We start from the raw sequence: 18,491 nt of genomic DNA on the forward strand, positions 1-18,491 counted from the left end.
CTTAGGCATCTCAAGGCACAGTTGCGAGTGGTGGAACTATGAAAATGGTGGTGTGCGCAAGGTCAGAATTGGAGGAGCAAAGAGACCTTGGAGGTCAGTAGGTGCTTATTAAAATAGGCGGAGTGAGGCTATGATGAGAATCTGAAACCCAAGGATGAGAATTTTAAGAAATTGAGTCAATTTCAAACTAGAAAGAAAGGCAGATCACAGGGGTGATGAGAGACTAGGACTTCGTGGCAGTCGATGTTTGAATGAATAAATATAAACACTGGAAATATTATTCATATATAAACTATGTTTGTTGCATTACCTTTATCTTAAGTCCGGTTCAAAATAACAAAAGTCAATGGCCACAAATGTTTAAACCGATCTCAGAATTACCACTTACAATGGCACAGTCTGATCATTCTGAGCACAGATCATTCCTCTCTTTACATCTTTATGAAATCCAGAGGGAACAATAATACAACAAGGGTTGAGTTAGGTTCAACAAGCTGGTTAAAAAAATCCCAGTCTAGACAGTCCCAGTTTGGAGATAACAGCATGTACATCACTCTACAAAATTCAGAAAAGTTGACATTGCTCCAGAAAAGATAAGAACTCTCAAAAAAAAACACATGCAACAGAAAAACACCACTATAAAAAGCTCTTATCACCAACAAAATAAGTTAAATTTTTCTCATATTAAATTCCAGGATTTTTAGTGCTTTGGTGTCACGTTCCACAATTCAGATGGTTTTCCTGTGAAAACTGAAATGCAAAGGTCTGGCATATCGCATGTAAAAATACAGTTAGAATGGGAGTGCAGTGGAGGATGATACAGAAATACAACTAACCAGGTCTGGCAGCATCTGTAGGGAATGAGAAACACAGTTAATGTTTCAAATCCATGTGACTTTTCCACAGAGCTGAAGTGAGGGAGAAATGTATTGGATTATATGTTTTATAAGAGGGGGCAGAACAGTTGGTGGACAAAGGAACATTGGTTAAGGAAAAATGCAGACACGTCAGAAGTACCATTTTTGAAGGTGGCATCATCAGAACAGATGTGTCGGAGGTGGAGAAACTGGGAGAATGGGATGGTGCCCTCACAGGAAATGGGGGTCTGACAAGCTGTGGTTGAGGGAACCGACAGAACTCCAACTGAACCCAGTACTCCTTCGACCAGTTATATTCAAAGAAAAAGACCTTAAGTATATAAAAGTGTAGATCTTGCAGCGATGAATTCAGGCACGTATAAATGAACATTTTTTTTCCTGGGGCTGGGGAGGAGGAAGAGGAAGCAGTCAAGAGTTTGCTCTCAGGAATATTTCACTTGTGATACTTTTTGGCACAGTTTCCAGCATTTTGAAGTCTACTATGATTTTTTTCTCTGAGTTTTCTGTTCTTGTGCTCTGCTTTCTGTTTTCCACTTCTGATATTCGTCATATTGTTAAAATTCAATCCAATTGCATATTTTCTGCCACCTTGTGTTTGCGTAAATCTATTATTTCAACTGTGACCTATGCCTTGGGGGTTGCTACTTCAAAACAAACAAACAAACAAACATTATCTTTCAGAAAAGTTCTGCATGATAAATAATTGCACGAGTTACTGTAAGTCAGTAAGATGTAACCGACTGACAGTAATGCATTACAGCATAAACCAGAATCTCAAGGGGAGGAGAAATCAAGACTGAGAAAGAAAATAAAGCTGAGACTGTACAAGCAAGGGATCTAAAAAAAAACAGGATCTCCTCATCAAGTGATTAATACCCAATTGTGACAATTATGCAGTCTGAGAATTCTAAATAAGCCACTCTAAGAGACTCAGAGGGAGAAAATTTTGAAAAATAGATACATAGCAATCTTGTGAACAGCTAAATCCCATAAATAGTGGTATTTACACCTATTATTCATAACACTAACATCAGCAGTCAGACTCGACGTCAGTATAGCAGCCCTAAGTGAGGTCCATTTGTTGGAGCAAGGCAGCTTTACAGAACACAACAACAATGGTGGACAACCTGACGTTTGAATGCCAAATGCAGCCCATTTGACCTCTGAGTGCAGCCCACAAGACATTTTGTTAACTGTTGCCCAGGTACAGAGTTGCCAATATTCCATTGATTTCCGTCCGCATAATTTTCTTCCTACTAGTGCGACTGAAGTGATGCGCATGTAAAGCAGGGGCAAGTGAGTGCATGCTGATGACATGCAAAGTTGACTGTGAGATACATGCACTCCCTCTGTGTCTAAAGTGTAAACATTTCTTTTGTTTTATCATTTGAAGTTGATGATAGCTCTTTTAATATGTAAAGTTCTATTTATAAACAATTAAGCACTTTCTATAAGTCGCTCTGCAATAATATTCAGGGTGCATGATATATATTTAATCATATTCATGGGGTCATGGTTAGTAAATAAGCCTGTTTTCAATCTTGCGGCCCACTATGATGAAAAAGGGCCACTCATGCAGCCCACTCACTAGCCTAGGTTGTCTATCACTGGGCTACACCCTCTATTAGTCAGGTACACCTCAAAGTAAATAATGTCTGTTTGGTGTTGGCTTCATGGTGTTGGTTTCAAGATGAAGGAATCTATTGCCACTAAACTCAAGCCTGCCTATTGGTCATTCCAAGCAAATCATTTCCCTGGGTCTCCCCCTCCAAGACCAGCAACGTGCATCTCTCATCAGTTTTTAAGCTGCAATCCTGAAGGTTAACCCAGCTGTATGTTTACCCATGTGTTGCAGCATTGTGGGAGGATGCAGTTTCCAGCATTGCAACACAGGGACATTTATTGCTTGACCTTCACCAGTGAATTTTGTGTAAAAGTCCAGATCACAGTGGTTTGCACTGTCGCCTCACAGCGCCAGGGACCTGGATTCAGTTCCAATTTTGGGTAATCATCTGTGTGGATTTGCATGTTCTCCCTGTGTCTGCGTGGATTTCCTCTGGGTGCTCCAGTTTCCCTCTTACAGTCCAAAGATGTGCAGGTTAGGTCGATTAGCTCCAGTAAATTGCCCCTTAGTATCCCAAGGTGTAGGTTAAATAGATTAGCCTGCTAAATGGAGTGCAGGTGGGGGGCCTGGGTAAGATATTCTATCAAAGAGTCAGGGTTGACTTGATAGGTTAAATGGCGTCTTTGGCATTGTAGGGATTCCATGGTTACGTACAAGTGTAACACTTGAGAAAGCATTCTTAGGATATAGTGATCGACCATAGAGTGCTGAATTTTATCTGTCATATGTTTTTTCCCCACAGGGTGTTGATTCAGAAGACTTGTTGTTTTTGATAAAGGGCATGAAGCCCTCAATTGCTTTTCCAAATTATTTTCCCTTCAAATACATTTTTGCAGTCTGGCCAGTGATAATCTAAGAAACCACTGGGAGTATAAAAATGTTTTCATGGCACATCTGAATTATGTAGGTTTCTATTATGATTTGGAGCCTTTGCCAACATGTTTTATCTTTGCTCAACAAAATAGGTAGCTTGCAGGAACAGGCCCATAATTGCTACAAACTAACATTTAATCTTATGTGTGCAGTGAAAGGAAATATTTCAAATGAATGCTGAGTGTTAGGAGCACTGTTCAGGTGTTCCAGTACATCAAGGTCCACATGCTGTTTCATTTATACAGTACCTATTATATGCATTCCATAATATTGGGAACTTTGCCTCAACTTAAATAAAATTCAGAGATGTACTCAGACTGATGCCTAACTAATTAAACATAATAGGTATACTCAAAATACTGGTATGTGTATATAGACAGAGTTGATGTGACAGTACGTAGATCTCAATGCCTGACAACACTAATGTCTGATGTATAGCAGCTTTCAAGTTCTATATTATCAATCCCAAAGGGTCCTTCTTCAGACACTGTTTAACTATGTCATATTGTTCTTCGACATGGGCACATAAAGCTGCACGGAGTTCTCTTCTACCAGAATAATCTGAACATATGGTTCAAACAAATGAACAAGAATTCATAGCATTGGCAGGGTTTCATGCCTTTTGTCCGAGGGGTGTTAATTTTGAGCCAACAATTGCCTTCATATAGGTTAGCCCCAACAGATCAACTATTAAAAGCTAACGGCCCTGTCTCTTCCTCTGTAAGAAACTTGCAAAAATTAGCAAAGGAACAAAGGAAATAGCATGGTCACCAATATCTTTAGTTCAAATATTCTAGTTGTAAGATGCTTGGGTATGATTTTTCAAATGGTTCAGTAGTTTAATACTCAAAATGAACGTTGCAGGATATTAATCTAGTTCTGAATCATTATTTTGTTGCTTTTCTTGGTGTTTATGTAGCTGTACCATATAACAATTTAAAAATGTCATTGCAGTGCTTGTGATGTGAGCAATTGGTATGTGGGGTCATTGAAAATGAGCAAGCATTGAAAGTTTGCTGGATTTGTGTTCTGTCTTTTTGCCCTAGGTAGACAAAATATCTTAAAAATGTAAACAACAGCTTAAGGAAAACATTTCATGCTGCAACTATGCGATAGTTACAGGAATGATATTTTCCACTAACAGGTTGCTGCCATCAATCCAAAAAGGTGTTCTGTCTGCTGCACAATTGAGTAATGTGTTGTTTGAATTTCATTGCCAGTGTGAGGCCAGGTACGTAGGCAAGACGGCCCAATGATTGTCTGATCGAATCAAATAGTATGTTCCTTTGGTCATCTGTTATACACAAACGCCAAACCCAAAACAAAAAGTCTGTTCTTAGTTGTGAATCTGCAGTTGAGCAGCACTTGTTGAACAATCCTGAATGTGCTAATAACCATTAGCAACCAAAATAAAATAATCTCTTGAGCCGTAACATGGCTCATTTATGCTGACTGGAAGTGGCATCCATTCATATACAGACCCATTTTTTTGCAAACAATAGGAATTGTTTCCCTTTATTCTTCAGTGGGATGTAGGTATTGCTGGTGAGGCCACTGAGAACTGAGTGTCGACTGGACCATTTCAGAGGACAGTTAAGAAACAACCACATTATTATTGGTCTGTAGTCACACGTAGGCCAGATGAGGTAAGAATGGCAGATTTCCTCCTTTAAAGAACATTAGTGAACCAGATGGGTTTTTACAACAATTGATGGTAGTTTCATGATCGTCATTACTGCGAATAGTATTGGGACTTTATGGCCTTGATCATCTTGAAATCATAAAATCCCACTCCAATTCCTGTGGCAGGCAGGTCAGTAAAATTCCAACCTATCAATTTTTTAAATTGAATTTAAATACCACCAATTGCTCTGCCCCGAGGGCCTGGGCCTCTGGATTACCTGTCCAGTGGCACTACCACTATGACATTGTCTCCCCTGAAGCCATGCATCCTTTTGAATTACCCAGAATTTGGGGAGCCGATCCTTTCCTATTGCTTTCTGCATAACAGTGCTTTGGCCAAAGTCAACTTGCTAATCAATCAGCACCTTTTTCTCCACTGGTTTAAATTATTTGCAATTGTTTGAAATTTGGCATTCTTGCATTTGTCCTGATAAGTGCAAAACAGAAAGTTTTGTCAGCATGTCTCTCTTTTCAGCAAGATTCAAGTTCTGTTTTAGTTTGTTGTGGAACATACATTTTCCATGGCTGTGTGGCGTACTACAGCTGTAACCGTTTGAGGCTCAAAGATGCTTCAGAAGAGGAAGTTGCCTGGGATACAGTTGTGCACACTTACCAATAGTGATGCAGACTTGCAGCTGTGTAATTCATTTGACACTGGCCCACAGTACAATAAAGCAGTTGCCTCACTTGTTATTTCCATCACAGAAATGAATTTCAAGAGAAATAACTAACAACCATGTGATGTGCTAGATTATATAAGATATGCAAGGTATATATGAGCTGTTTCCTGGAATCATAATAAAGCTGATGGAATCCTCCACCCACAGAAACGAGGACTGATGCAGAAGAACATGTTAGAGAAGGAACATAACTGCTGAATTTGTTGAAAAAGTTGAATTGCCTCTCTTTTGTTCAATGCACTGAATGTGTTTCCTGCTGATGATTTATTAATTTGTAAACACTGACACTTCTTTACTCACTCCCCCAGATGAACGTTCTTCACATCTGAGTACCCACTGATTACTCAGCCATTTTGAGTACATGTCTAAGATCAAAACTCTCATTGACGCTGAGCACTCAGAAGCCTAGCTGATATTCTCCTCTGTAGCCTCTGGAGATGCAATCTAAAGTGGCATCCTTATTGTCACTCCAGCTAGGACCAATTAACATGATGCACTTTAGACTTGTGACAATGATAAATAAACTTTAAAACTTTTGGTCCTGGTACTTTCTGAACTAAATAGATTTGGTCCCATATCAGGAAATGAATCTATTCAAAATCACAATGTTTAGTCCCACTAAAGTGGAAAAAGATGGATTGCGGTTACAACAACAACTTATATTTAGACATAGGCATCAGTATTTCTTTGAATCAGTTGAAGTTTTTTTAGACACAGAGGGCGATGTCCACACGTATGCAATCTCTCACCATATTTCTTGGTTCTTTCTTACTAAAGTGGCATTCATTGTATCCTGGATTTTCTTAAACTCTACTTTAATGGCCTTCTCTGTAACTAATTACTCAACTCTATTAATCTTTGCGGGAAAAGCAAGTCTTATTTCACTTCTCTCACTTCCCAATTTCTAAATAACTTGTGTCGCCCAATATTTCAAATATTGCCAAAATGCTGCATGAAGAAATGATATTGATTGGTTGCCCAGTCAGCTTTGACTAGCCATGGTGTTGCCATGGCAAATGCATCAGGGCACAATTGTTCGTCATGTTTTTGTTTAATTTGAAAAGGCGACATGCCTGGACATGTTCCTTTTGTCTGCACAGGACAGTTCCCTGCATATGAATAGATGTAGCTCATAGCCTAAGTGAGTCACATTATGAACTGATAATCTAAAGTTAGTTATCTGTGCAATTCTTGGTACCCTTGCATAATGAACCAATCAGCATCCTTTTCTCATGCAGTACAAGCTGCTGCCTCCTTTGAAATTTGGTATTCTTGCGTCTGTCCTGATGAGTGCAAGGTGAAAAACTTCAATAGCATATCTCCCTTTACAGCAACACTCAAGTTCTGTAATTCTAAGCAACATTTAAAATATTCATAGGAAACATAGTAATTAGGAGCAGAAGTAGGCAATTCAGATCTTCGAGCCTGCTCCACCACTCACTCAGTCAGATCATGGTTAATCTCTTCCTGGTCTCAAATCCACTTCACCTGTTCCCCGTATCCATTGAACCCATTTTTTATTATTATTATTATTATTAGAAATATGTCTCCTTGAAACCATTTAATGATTCAGACTCCACCACGCTATGGGGCAGCGAGTTCCACAAATTCAACACCCTCTGTGAGAAGTAGTTCCTCCTCATCTCAGTTTTAAATCTACCATTTCTCAACCTATACCTGTGATCTCTTGTTTAAGGTTGCCCATTCATAATGGTGAACAACTTACTTGAATCAATTTTGAATCGAGTTTTTAAATCATATTTAAAATAAATGTATATACTGCAAAGTCTCCTTCTTTCTGAAGAAAGTATGTTGAACTATAAAAAGTGGAACTGAGCCACAACAGATCAGCCATGATCTTATTGAATGGCGGGGCAGGCTCGAAGGGCTAGATGGCCTACTCCTGCTCCTATTTCTTATGTTCTTATGTTCTTATAACCTTTTCTGTAGCTTAAAATCTTGCTTGTTTCCGTACCTTGAGGGCAAATTTGCATTCAGCAAAGTCTCATAAATAGCATTGTAACCGTAACCTGATTATCTGTTTCTGTGATGTTAGTGGAGGGAAAAGATGTTTTCCAGGAGAGATTTTCCTTGCTCTCCTAGTAATAGTAATACAAGTGCAGACAGCATCTTGATTTAACATTTCATCACCACCAACAGTGCTGTATTCCTTCAGTACTGCATTGAAGTGTCATCCTAGATTACACAAGATAATGATATGAAGGTTGGTGGTGTTGTGGATGGTCTGGAGGGATGTCAGAAGTTGCAGCGTGACATAGATAGGATGCAAGACTGGGCAAAGTGGCAGATGGATTTCAACGCGGATAAATGTGTAGTGGTCCATTTTGGCAGGACCAATGGGATGAAGGAGTACAATATCAAGGGTAGGAGTCTTAGCTGTGTTGAAGAGCAAAAGGATCTTGGGGTCCGGGTCCATAGGACTCTTGAATCGGCCTTGCAAGTGGAGGATGTGGTCAAGAAGACGTATGGTGTACTGGCCTTCATTAATTGAGGGATTGTGTTTAGGAGTCGGGAGGTAATGCTGCAACTTTAAGACCCTTGTCTGACCCCACTTGGAGTACTGTGCACAGTTCTGGTCGCCTCACTACAGGAAGGATGTGGAAACTATTGAGAGGGTGCAGAGGAGATTTACAAGGATGTTGCCTGGATTGGGAGGCATGCCTTATGAAGATACATTGAGGGAGCTAGGTCTCTTCTCCCTGGAGGGACGAAGGTTGAGAGTCAACCTGATAGAGGTTTATAAAATGTTGAGAGGAATAGCTAGGGTGGATTCTCGGAGGCTATTTCCCAGGGCTGAAATGGTCGCTACGAGAGGACACAGGTTTAAGGTGCTGGGAAGCAAGTACAGAGGAGATGTTAGGGGTAAGTTTTTCACTCAGAGGGCGGTGAGTGAGTGGAATCGGCTGCCGTCAGTGGTGGTAGAGGCGAACTCGCTGGGGTCTTTTAAAAGACTTCTGGATGAGTATATGGGATCTAATGGGATTGGGAGTTGCAGATTAGTTCCATGGCTTGGTAGGCATAGATGTGATCGGCGTGACTTGTGGGCCGAAGGGCCTGTTTGTGCTGTAGTGTTCTATGTTCTAAGATCTCCAGAGTGGAGACAGAATGTTCTTGAGGCATTTGGGGTCTCATCTGCCTCTTTTCTGGAAGGCCCACTGAACCACAAGCCAATCAGACAGTGGTGAGTCCAATGGCAAGCCTTCCTCTGGAATCATGTCCCCATGAGTGGATGTCTTGCCAATCCAGAACTGCCAGCCAGTCAAAGACCAACAACTCGTGTTTAGCAGCACCACAGGGGAGGCCATGGTTGCTGCCAGAAGGGTAGGTACAAGCAGAGGTGGATTTGCAACACACCACGCCTAGGCACAGAACCCCGACCAGTGTCCTGACCCATGTCATTTTTGGCCTACTCTTGAACCTCACACTCTTCCCCATCTCAACATGGCCACAGAATCGACAGTTAGCTCTAGCATCCAATCGGAGGCTGATTACTCTGCATATCAGTAGCAGAGCAAACTCAGACTCTGGATGAATCCGAAAGAGTGAGAAAAGTAATGGTTGTTGACAGCAACAACACACGGGCAAGATTACAAGGTGAGAGAGAGATGCAGCAGTCGGCCACGGTGGGGGAAGCTGAACTTTGCACTGGCAAGGCGGATGCCCCTCCCACGTCAGCAAAGCAATGCCCCAAAAACACGCCATGAGAAGCCGAGCAGGTTAGTGCCGGGTGCCAGCAGCAAAGCGGATCCAGGCCAGAAACAAGTGCACAACAAGGAGGCAAAGGAGAGGTGCGGCAGTCATGATGAAGACACAGAACAGGTGAGGCAGTTTGCCTTGAAGACTCTAGACAAGGGAGGTGAGAATGAGAAAGTATGGGGGTGGAGGAAAGAGTGTGAATGTGCAAGAGGATGGAGAATGTGTGAAGGGGTTGGGCTGCAGACTTACAGGGAGTGTGGTTTGCATAATTGGGGGACGGAGAGTTTGAGATGAGGTTGAGTGTGTGAGAGTTTGTGCAGGGAATGGGCAGGAAGAGAGTAGAGCAAGTGTTGTTTGAAATCCATGATCAGAATCACAGTTTCATAGTTAAAAGATTAATACAATTTTTGCAGAGCTTGAGTCTGATAAAAACATGGGACTGACTTTGCAAACACCTGCTCTTCCAGGCACTTTATTTGCTGCTTAAAATCAAGATCAATTTCTTTAGCAGTATGAAGTGATACTATCAATCAGGCCATCAAAAACACAGAAAATTGAAGGTGAGGCAAGAGGGCGAAGGTGGGCATTTTACTTTAAAAAGTTTAAAATACTGAACATTGCACATTCACTCTCATTTTGTGGCTTCAGTCTTTGCATGTGGGGAGAAGGTGGATGGGGAAGGGTGTGAGAGATTGGGGAGTGGCCCAGAAATGAAAGTGAGCAGAGGCTCCCATTAACTGTACATATGCCTCTGGGTACAGGAGTCCTAGGACTGCTGAGTGACTCACGCCACAGGTAAAGTAACGGGGGGGGTCAGCAAGGGGGATTTGCAGGTTGGGGATCATGTGGAGAAGGGTGCAGGGAGGTCAGTAGTAAGTGCAGGGGTTTGGCTCTCAGAAGCCCTCCTGCCCTCCCATCTCCTTGATGTCTAGTCCCTAAATAAGGGACCTCTGATCAAGCCCGCAGCCCAGCAGCAGATAACCTGTGTGGTTTTAACCACTGTGTATGCCGCATGTCAACACGCCCACCCATCACAGGATTAAAACCAAAGGCAAGGTCAAACTTGGCTCTTCCCATCCAGAACTTAATATTGATAGAGGTGGAATGATGGCGGGATTCTGGTACACCACAACGGCACCTAATTAAATGCCCTCCCTACCTCCAGATTTGCCGCTAGAGAAAGCGGAAGGTTCTATCCTGGGACTTGAACCCAAAATCCACTGAATCAGAGGTAAGAATGATATCACTGAGTCATCACAAAATGTAAGTTTCAATCCAGATTCACAGAGCAGAGAAAAGTCACTTCCCCAGAGGGAAAGGGCAAAAAAATTGAAAATGACTAAGCATCATGCTTATGAAAATAGATTTGTTTCATGTAGTGATGATATTTCTGCATAGACTATTGTTAATAAAGAATTGAGTTGATGTGCAAGGAAATATCACTGTATGCTCTTGCAGGCATCAAGAGTTGCACAATCTCCTCTTTTCTGATCACCGTGCTTTGCTTCATTTAACCTACAATTCTCCCTTTTTTGCTCCTTTCCACACAGATTTTCTTCTAGTTATTAAGAACATAAGAAATAGGAGCAGGAGTAAGCCATCTAGCCCTTCGAGCCTGCCCCGCCACTCAATAAGATCAGGGTTGATCTGAAATGGATCAGTTCCACTTTCCCACTTTCTCCCCATAACTCTTAATTCCCTTGTCTATCAGAAATCTATCCAACCGTGACTTAAACATATTCAATGAGGTAGCCTCCACCACTTCAATGGGCAGAGAATTCCAGAGATTCACCACCCTCTGAATGAATAAGTTCCTCCTCAACTCTGTTCTAAACTGCCCACCCCTTATTTTGAGGCGGTGCCCTCTAGTTTTGGTTTCCTTTCTAAGCAGAAAGAATCTCTCCACCTCTACCCTATCTAGCACCTTCATTTATTCCGATTGAAATGCATCTGCAATTCATTGACCCAATTTTTAAACAACCACCTTCAAAGATAAAACAGGAAAAGGTCCCAAAGCATTTCAAAGGAAGCGAATACAACAATAACCTAGCTAAATTATTTTTGAATTTGGTGACAACGGGTGGGATTTTCTGCCCCCTCTGTAGCATGTTTTGCAGTGGCAGCCTGCCATTGGCCAGTGGTGGAATCTTCTGGTCCTGCCGCTGTCAGTGGGTTTTCCCATTGTTCAAACCCTCTGGGTTACTGCCAGTGGGTCTGGAAGATCCTGCCAGTGGGAACAGCCAGAAAATTTGGCCCATTTTCAGCCTGCAAGCTTGAAGATGATTGCGCTACTCTTCAAACCAATACAATGCAAATGTAGCAGGTCATGCATTACATTGGTACATTAAATCTATCCAGGGAAAAAAAAACAACAATGGTCATGCTTTTTTGTTTGACTCTTCAATTAAAGAATGTAACCATAATGGAATTGCTGAAAAGGTCAAATGGGAAAGATTCCACAGAAAAGCAATCAATTTGAACTAATTACATTGCTTGTTGCTGATTTTGAGCCCTGGAGAATATGTAGTATAACAAGAGAAATATCTAAAGAGCAAAATAGTTGATGCAAAAATCATTACACTCACCCATAAAATTAATCACTTCATGTTAGAAATTCCTGAAAGAAATTTCTTGTCCCTCTTTCTGTGGCATTGGTTCAAGTTCTGCTACTGTTGCAACTACAAATTTCACTTTAGTCTTGGATATTGAGGCCTTTGGACATGTTCTGTATTTAAGATAGAGAAAATAACACGTTATGAAAGTTGTTGTGGAACTATAATGCCCTTAGTGCACTGTGGTACACTCTTGTCACGTGACAACATAGAAGTAATTGATTCTTCATGATCAGTTTTTGTGGGCAGATTTGGTGAGAGAAAAAGAGAGCTGCATCATGGGAATTTCTATTTTCACTGTGCTCGTGTGGATCTACACTAGCCAAGAGTTCATCAGTGACAATCTGTGTCACAGTAGAATAAATATTTTTGTAACTTAAAAAGGGATGATCATACCAAATAAATTCTAAGTGCCGAACAAGTGTGAAAACAGGAAAGAATTGTACCCATTTTTTCAGTGGCCCTTTAGTGCAAAAAAAAGGCAAAGTGTGATTTACACCCTTATGGGGAAGTGGATGGAAGTCTATTCTCACCTAAGAGCCAGCTGATCACACTAGAGGGCACTATCATGCATGTGCAGATCTCTCAGGCATCCACAGTATTTTACTGTTATGTAGAAAGATCTGTCAGTCCCCTGGCTATTACCCCCACACTCCAATCTCTGGTCTCCCCTGTCGATTGTCCCCCCCACGCCACTGGATATCCCCCTGATACCCCACCCAACCCCGGCTGATCGCCGCCCCAGTACTGGCCCATCGCCGCCCTTCCCTCCCTCACCCCCGACCGAGCACCCCCTCTACCCAGGCCCTCACCCCCAACTGATCACCCCTCCCACCCTCCCCTGGTTCAGTCGATAGTCGCCTTGGCCATTCCCCAATTGCAGAGTGCATAGCTATCCCCGCCTCCCCTTGGCTTCATCTCATCATGGGCCCATTCTATTATGGCAGTGCCAAGGGGTGGGGCCTAGTGCCTGATGGGCAGCACCAGGTTAATCAGGTGTACAGTGCCTGAATGCCAGGCTGACACTGCCCAAGGGGCCCTGACCCCCTGGGGGCCTCAATGGCCTCCAGTCCCACCAGTGAGGCCACCATGTCAGGTTCCCATAGATGTGGATCATACATGATCTCCGCCAGTGAGGACCTCCACCAGTGAGACTGTTGAGACCCTAGCCCAGACAATTCCATTCCAGGCTCACTAATAATATTTAAATTCTGATTTAAATATTCAAATAGTGTTAAAACTTAAATAAGTCTCACACTCTTCCTGGGCATGAGGCTGATCACAATGGCAATCCAGAGCCGATAAGATTACAAGAGGCAAGAAGCTGAGCGCATTCCAAGTTTTTTGCCTCACTTGCAATCTCACAGGCTCGCCATGCTGATCAACTGGCATAACAAGCCAGTAAGATCATCAGAAAGTGATCAAAGAAATGGAAAAAGTATTTTCTCCTGTCATGCTTGCATTTCAGGAGAATCCAGGACATTGCTGAAGAACTGGAAACCGTGGCGAGGGGCGGGCAGAGGAAGAGGAAGAGGAGGAGAAGGAGAGAGAGAGAGAGAGACACACACACACACACACACACACAGTCAGTAAGATGGGAAGCCTGAGGTATTATGCAAGAGCTAAAGGTCGACTGTAGGAGGTAAAGGGGAAATAGCTGATAGCTATTTAAACAACTATGAGAAAGGAAACAAAGATTTTTGTATTGTATGCAGTTTTCCAAAAATGGTAGGTAATTAGCATTACAAATATTCTGTTTAAGGTCTATATCTTTCATCATGAATAAGACACATGATTCCATCTCAATTTGAAAATATTACATTACTAAACTTGTTGATTACACTGGTGAGCAAACTGCTGTTTTGTTTATACTGTTGTCAGATTCTGATAAACATTGGAAAAAAGGCTGATGGTCCCAAACTACATGTGACTAGTGCCACTGGAGATCAACTATAATCATTAGCAATTTACAAAAACAAAACAATCCAAGATTAATCCTTGTGTTAAAGAATTGTGGAGACTCCATGCCTTAGCCAAAATGGCACCAGTACCTTTGATCTGCAAGTCCCAACAGAATCTACTTTCACTGGGATGGGTTGGTGGGAGGTGGCAGGATGTGATTCACACACGGTGACAGGCAAATCCACACGGCCTCCTGAACTGTGTGCAGTGTTCAAATATACTCCATTTTTGCTGGGCAAGGTCTGTTTCCCATACAGCGTGAGACTTATGATTTTTAAGAGTAGACATGAACATGCATAAAACGTGGATAAGGTCTGTGGAACTGTCAAGTTGTGAAGCTTGTTACATCCCCCGTTCTTTCAATTTTTGGATGGAAATGTCTGCTGTCTCTGAGTTGAAAAATATTAGTGCTTGCAATTCAAATATTCAAATGCTGTGTATTGGCATAATCCAAGGGCTATCATTATAACATTATTACTGCTTGACTGTTTCACAACCTATCTTCTTAGAAGAAAGACTTAGAATTTCTACAGTACAGAAAGAGGCCATTTGGCCCATCGAGTCTGCACTGACCACAATGCCACCCAGGCCCTGCCCCCATATCCCTACATATTTACCCACTAATCCCTTTAACCTATGCATCTCAGGACAGTAAGGGCAATTTTTTAGCATGGCCAATCAACCTAACCTGCACATCTTTGGACTGTGGGAGGAAACCCATGCAGACACAAAGAGAATGTGCAAACTCCACACAGACAGTGGAGAATCGAACCCAAGTCCCTGAAGCTGTGAAGCAGCAGTGCTAACCACTGTGCTATTGTGCCACCATGTCATCACAGTGTGGGGGTCTGTAAGTGCAGTTTGACTGACAGTTCCAAAACAGATTATTAAGGGATTAGCTGTCTTTGATGTGGGCCTATGAATACAAATGTTTATTTTTATAAGGGATTAAGATTGGTTGTGCCAAATTAGCATAGGGGCTTTAAGGGACCATGGGAGTAGATAGAGGAGCATGGGTTGGCATGGAGGATATGAAGAATTATAGGAGATGGCTGGGAGAATGAGACAGCATGGATGGAGCATGGAGATTTGTGGGATGGGGGCATTGACAATTAGAGGGCTGTTTTTCTTTTTACTGTCTTTGTTACAATTGGAAGGATGTCCCAGAGCACCAAGGTGGACCTTTTAAACACCTCTCCTCAGCACTCTTTCTGTGAATGGCAGGCTCAAATCTCACACACACTCATCCAGAGCAAAAAGCCAGTCATTCATTTCCCAACTCTGAGCGCCCATTACCACCCACTGCAAAAAAAACCCACAGTTGACCCCTCTCTCCTTGCAAACTAGTTTCTCATCTTCAATCTCCTATTTCTCTCCCAAAGTCTTTGAAAGTGTTGTCACCATTCAAATCTTTGTCCCTCTTCACACATTCCATGAGCAGGACTTTCTATCCCTCCACTGCACATTTTGCAGTGGCAGAGATTGCCTGCCATTGGCGAGATCTTCCAGTCCCACCAACGTCAACAGGTTTTTCCTGTTGTTCGCACCCCCTTCACCTTCTGGAAACTGATGGCGAGTGGTCACCATCAGTGGGACATTTTACTTCATTAAATGCAATGTTGTGTGCCACCAGAAATCAAAGTATTTTTCCAGAGGTTGTGAAAATGGAAATGGGAACAAGAGGAAGGGAAACAAGTGGTAGCAGTCCTGTACATCATCTTGTGCTTGCTTACAGAGCTGTACATATGAAGTCAGGGAATTATTTGCCTGTCCACCCCTTTAGACAGAAACTTCTGTAACATGTAAAATATTTTCCACCGTGTAGACTCAATGATTACAGTTTTGAGATTCCATATTGCCACCTCAGTCTTGATCGGACTGCCCTGCTTTATTGTCACTTTTGCACCACTTGTCACACAATGCATGCTACTGCACTTTGGATGCAAGTGTTTGCAATGCCATCTAAAATCAACCACTGCAACCTTATTACCTTTTACATGTGAGGAATTATTTCAACATCCAAATGAAGCCTACTTGTAGAAGGAGCTGAGGACAAGATAGTTGCCCAGTATATACTAGAAGATCAATGTATGCGCAGATAGGGGTTCCCAACCTGCCCAGTTAGAAGGTTAACCCTCTGACTGATGTGATAAGCCCCTAGGGTTTGTTTAAAATCTTTAAAACTGTTGAGGTCCTGTGTCAGTGTTTATGGACAGTTGGTTGCAAACATAGAACATAGAACATAGAACATTACAGCGCGGAACAGGCCCTTCGGCCCACAATGTTGCGCCGACCAGTCTTATTTTTAAAAAAAAACATTGACCCACTAATCTAAACCACTCCTTTTTCGTCCATAAACCTATCCACCAATCTCTTAAACGCCCCCAAACTAGGCGCATTTACAACTGCAGCAGGCAGGGCATTCCAGTCCCTCACCACCCTCTGGGTAAAGAACCTGCCCCTGACATCCGTCCTATAACTACCCCCCCTTAATTTAAAGCCATGCCCCCTCGTGCTAGATTTCTCCATCCGAGGAAACAGGCTATCACCATCCACCCTATCTAAACCTCTAATCATCTTATATGTTTCTATAAGATCCCCTCTTAGCCGCCTTCTTTCCAGTGAAAACAACCCCAAATCCCTCAGTCTCTCCTCATAGGACCTCCCCTGCATACCAGGCAACATCCTGGTAAACCTCCTCTGCACCCTCTCCAAAGCCTCCACATCCTTCCTGTAATGTGGGGACCAGAACTGCACACAGTACTCCAAGTGCGGCCGCACCAGAGTTGTGTACAGTTGCAACATGACGCTGCGACTCCTAAATTCAATCCCCCTACCAATAAACGCCAAGACACCGTATGCCTTCTTAACAACCTTATCTACTTGATTCCCAACTTTCAGGGATCTATGAACACATACACCTAGATCCCTCTGCTCCTCCACTCTATTCAAAGTCCTCCCGTTAGCCCTATACTCAACACATCTGTTATTCCTACCGAAATGGATTACCTCACACTTCTCCGCATTAAACTCCATCCGCCACCTCGCGGCCCAGCTCTGCAACCTGTCCAAGTCACCCTGCAAACTTCGACACCCTTCCTCACAATCTACCATACCTCCGACTTTGGTGTCATCAGCAAACTTACTAATCCACCCAACTATACCCTCATCCAGATCATTAATAAAGATTACGAACAGCAGTGGCCCCAAAACAGATCCCTGAGGCACACCACTCGTAACCGAACTCCATGATGAATAATTACCATCAACCACCACCCTCTGTCTCCTATCTGCTAACCAATTCCTGATCCAAGTACCTAAATTACCACCAATCCCATACATCTGCATTTTCTGCAGAAGCATACCATGGTGAACCTTATCAAACGCCTTACTAAAATCCATATATACCACATCTACTGCCTTACCCCTATCCACCTCTTTGGTCACCTTCTCAAAGAACTCAATAAGGTTAGTAAGGCACGTCCTTCCCGCTACAAAACCATGCTGACTATCTCTAATCAATTCATTACTCTCCAAATAACTATAAATCCTATCCCTAATAATTCTTTCTAAAACCTTGCCCACTACAGAAGTAAGACTCACTGGTCTATAATTCCCAGGGAAGTCTCTGCTCCCCTTCTTAAACAATGGGACAACATTCGCTGTCCTCCAATCATCCGGTACTATACCAGAGACCAACGACGACCTGAAGATCAGAGCCAGTGGCTCTGCAATCACCTCTCTTGCCTCCCATAGAATCCTAGGGTAAATCCTAGGGTAAAACATGTCAATTCATACCCAGTGATCAAGAGAAAGAAGTCACTTCATGCTGAATTTTATCATTATAATGCCGCTGTTAGAGTTGGCCCCCAACCACAGCCTTGCATTACCAAGGGGAAGGTGCTGTTTCTCCAGTAATAGCAAATTTGCAGCTCTTTGTTTATTTGAGTCCGACAGCTGCAGGGCATCTTTGGTTTCTGGCCACAGTCAACCTCGAGTTTGGTTTGTGAATTGTTGGCCTGAATGGACTTTGCCCACACAAGGCAGCGAGAAAATGGGTCACAAGCCTGACTTTCAAAGAAGTGTGTATGAACAGCTATTTTTGTTTTTGATAGGGCCCAATGCACAATGACCATGAACATGCTGGGAAGATAACAGGCTGTTAAATGTGCACACCCTTATTAATGTAAAAAAGGTGAGAAAGCAATCACGGAGTTGCAAATAGAACATAGAACATTACAGCGCAGAACAGGCCCTTCGGCCCACGATGTTGCGCTGACCAGTTAAAAAACAATGACCCTCTAACCTAAACCAATCCCTTTTCATCCATAAACCTATCCACAGATCTCTTAAACACCCCCAAACTAGGCGCATTTACAACTGCAGCAGGCAGGGCATTCCAATCCCTCACCACCCTCTGGGTAAAGAACCTACCCCTGACATCCGTCCTATAACTACCTCC

The 18,491-nt window shown here is 42.6% G+C and overlaps 1 protein-coding gene across 4 annotated transcripts in view; it reads right to left on the reverse strand.

Moving 5' to 3' along the window:
* atxn1a (ataxin 1a) overlaps positions 1–18,491 on the reverse strand; it is a 338,523-nt gene that overhangs the window by 216,832 nt on the left and 103,200 nt on the right. For 3 of the 4 annotated variants that reach the window (XM_080204413.1, XM_080204420.1, XM_080204426.1), the window contains exon 2: positions 12,041–12,180. The exons of the other annotated variant lie outside the window; for it this stretch is intronic. The gene's annotated coding sequence lies outside the window, so the exon portion shown is untranslated. The remainder of the gene's footprint in view (positions 1–12,040; positions 12,181–18,491) is intronic. 4 annotated transcript variants of the gene reach the window in all.

Source organism: Carcharhinus amblyrhynchos, chromosome 2 (genome assembly GCF_965287045.1).
Source record: "Carcharhinus amblyrhynchos chromosome 2, sCarAmb.v2.hapA, whole genome shotgun sequence".
Classification (NCBI taxonomy): domain Eukaryota; kingdom Metazoa; phylum Chordata; class Chondrichthyes; order Carcharhiniformes; family Carcharhinidae; genus Carcharhinus; species Carcharhinus amblyrhynchos.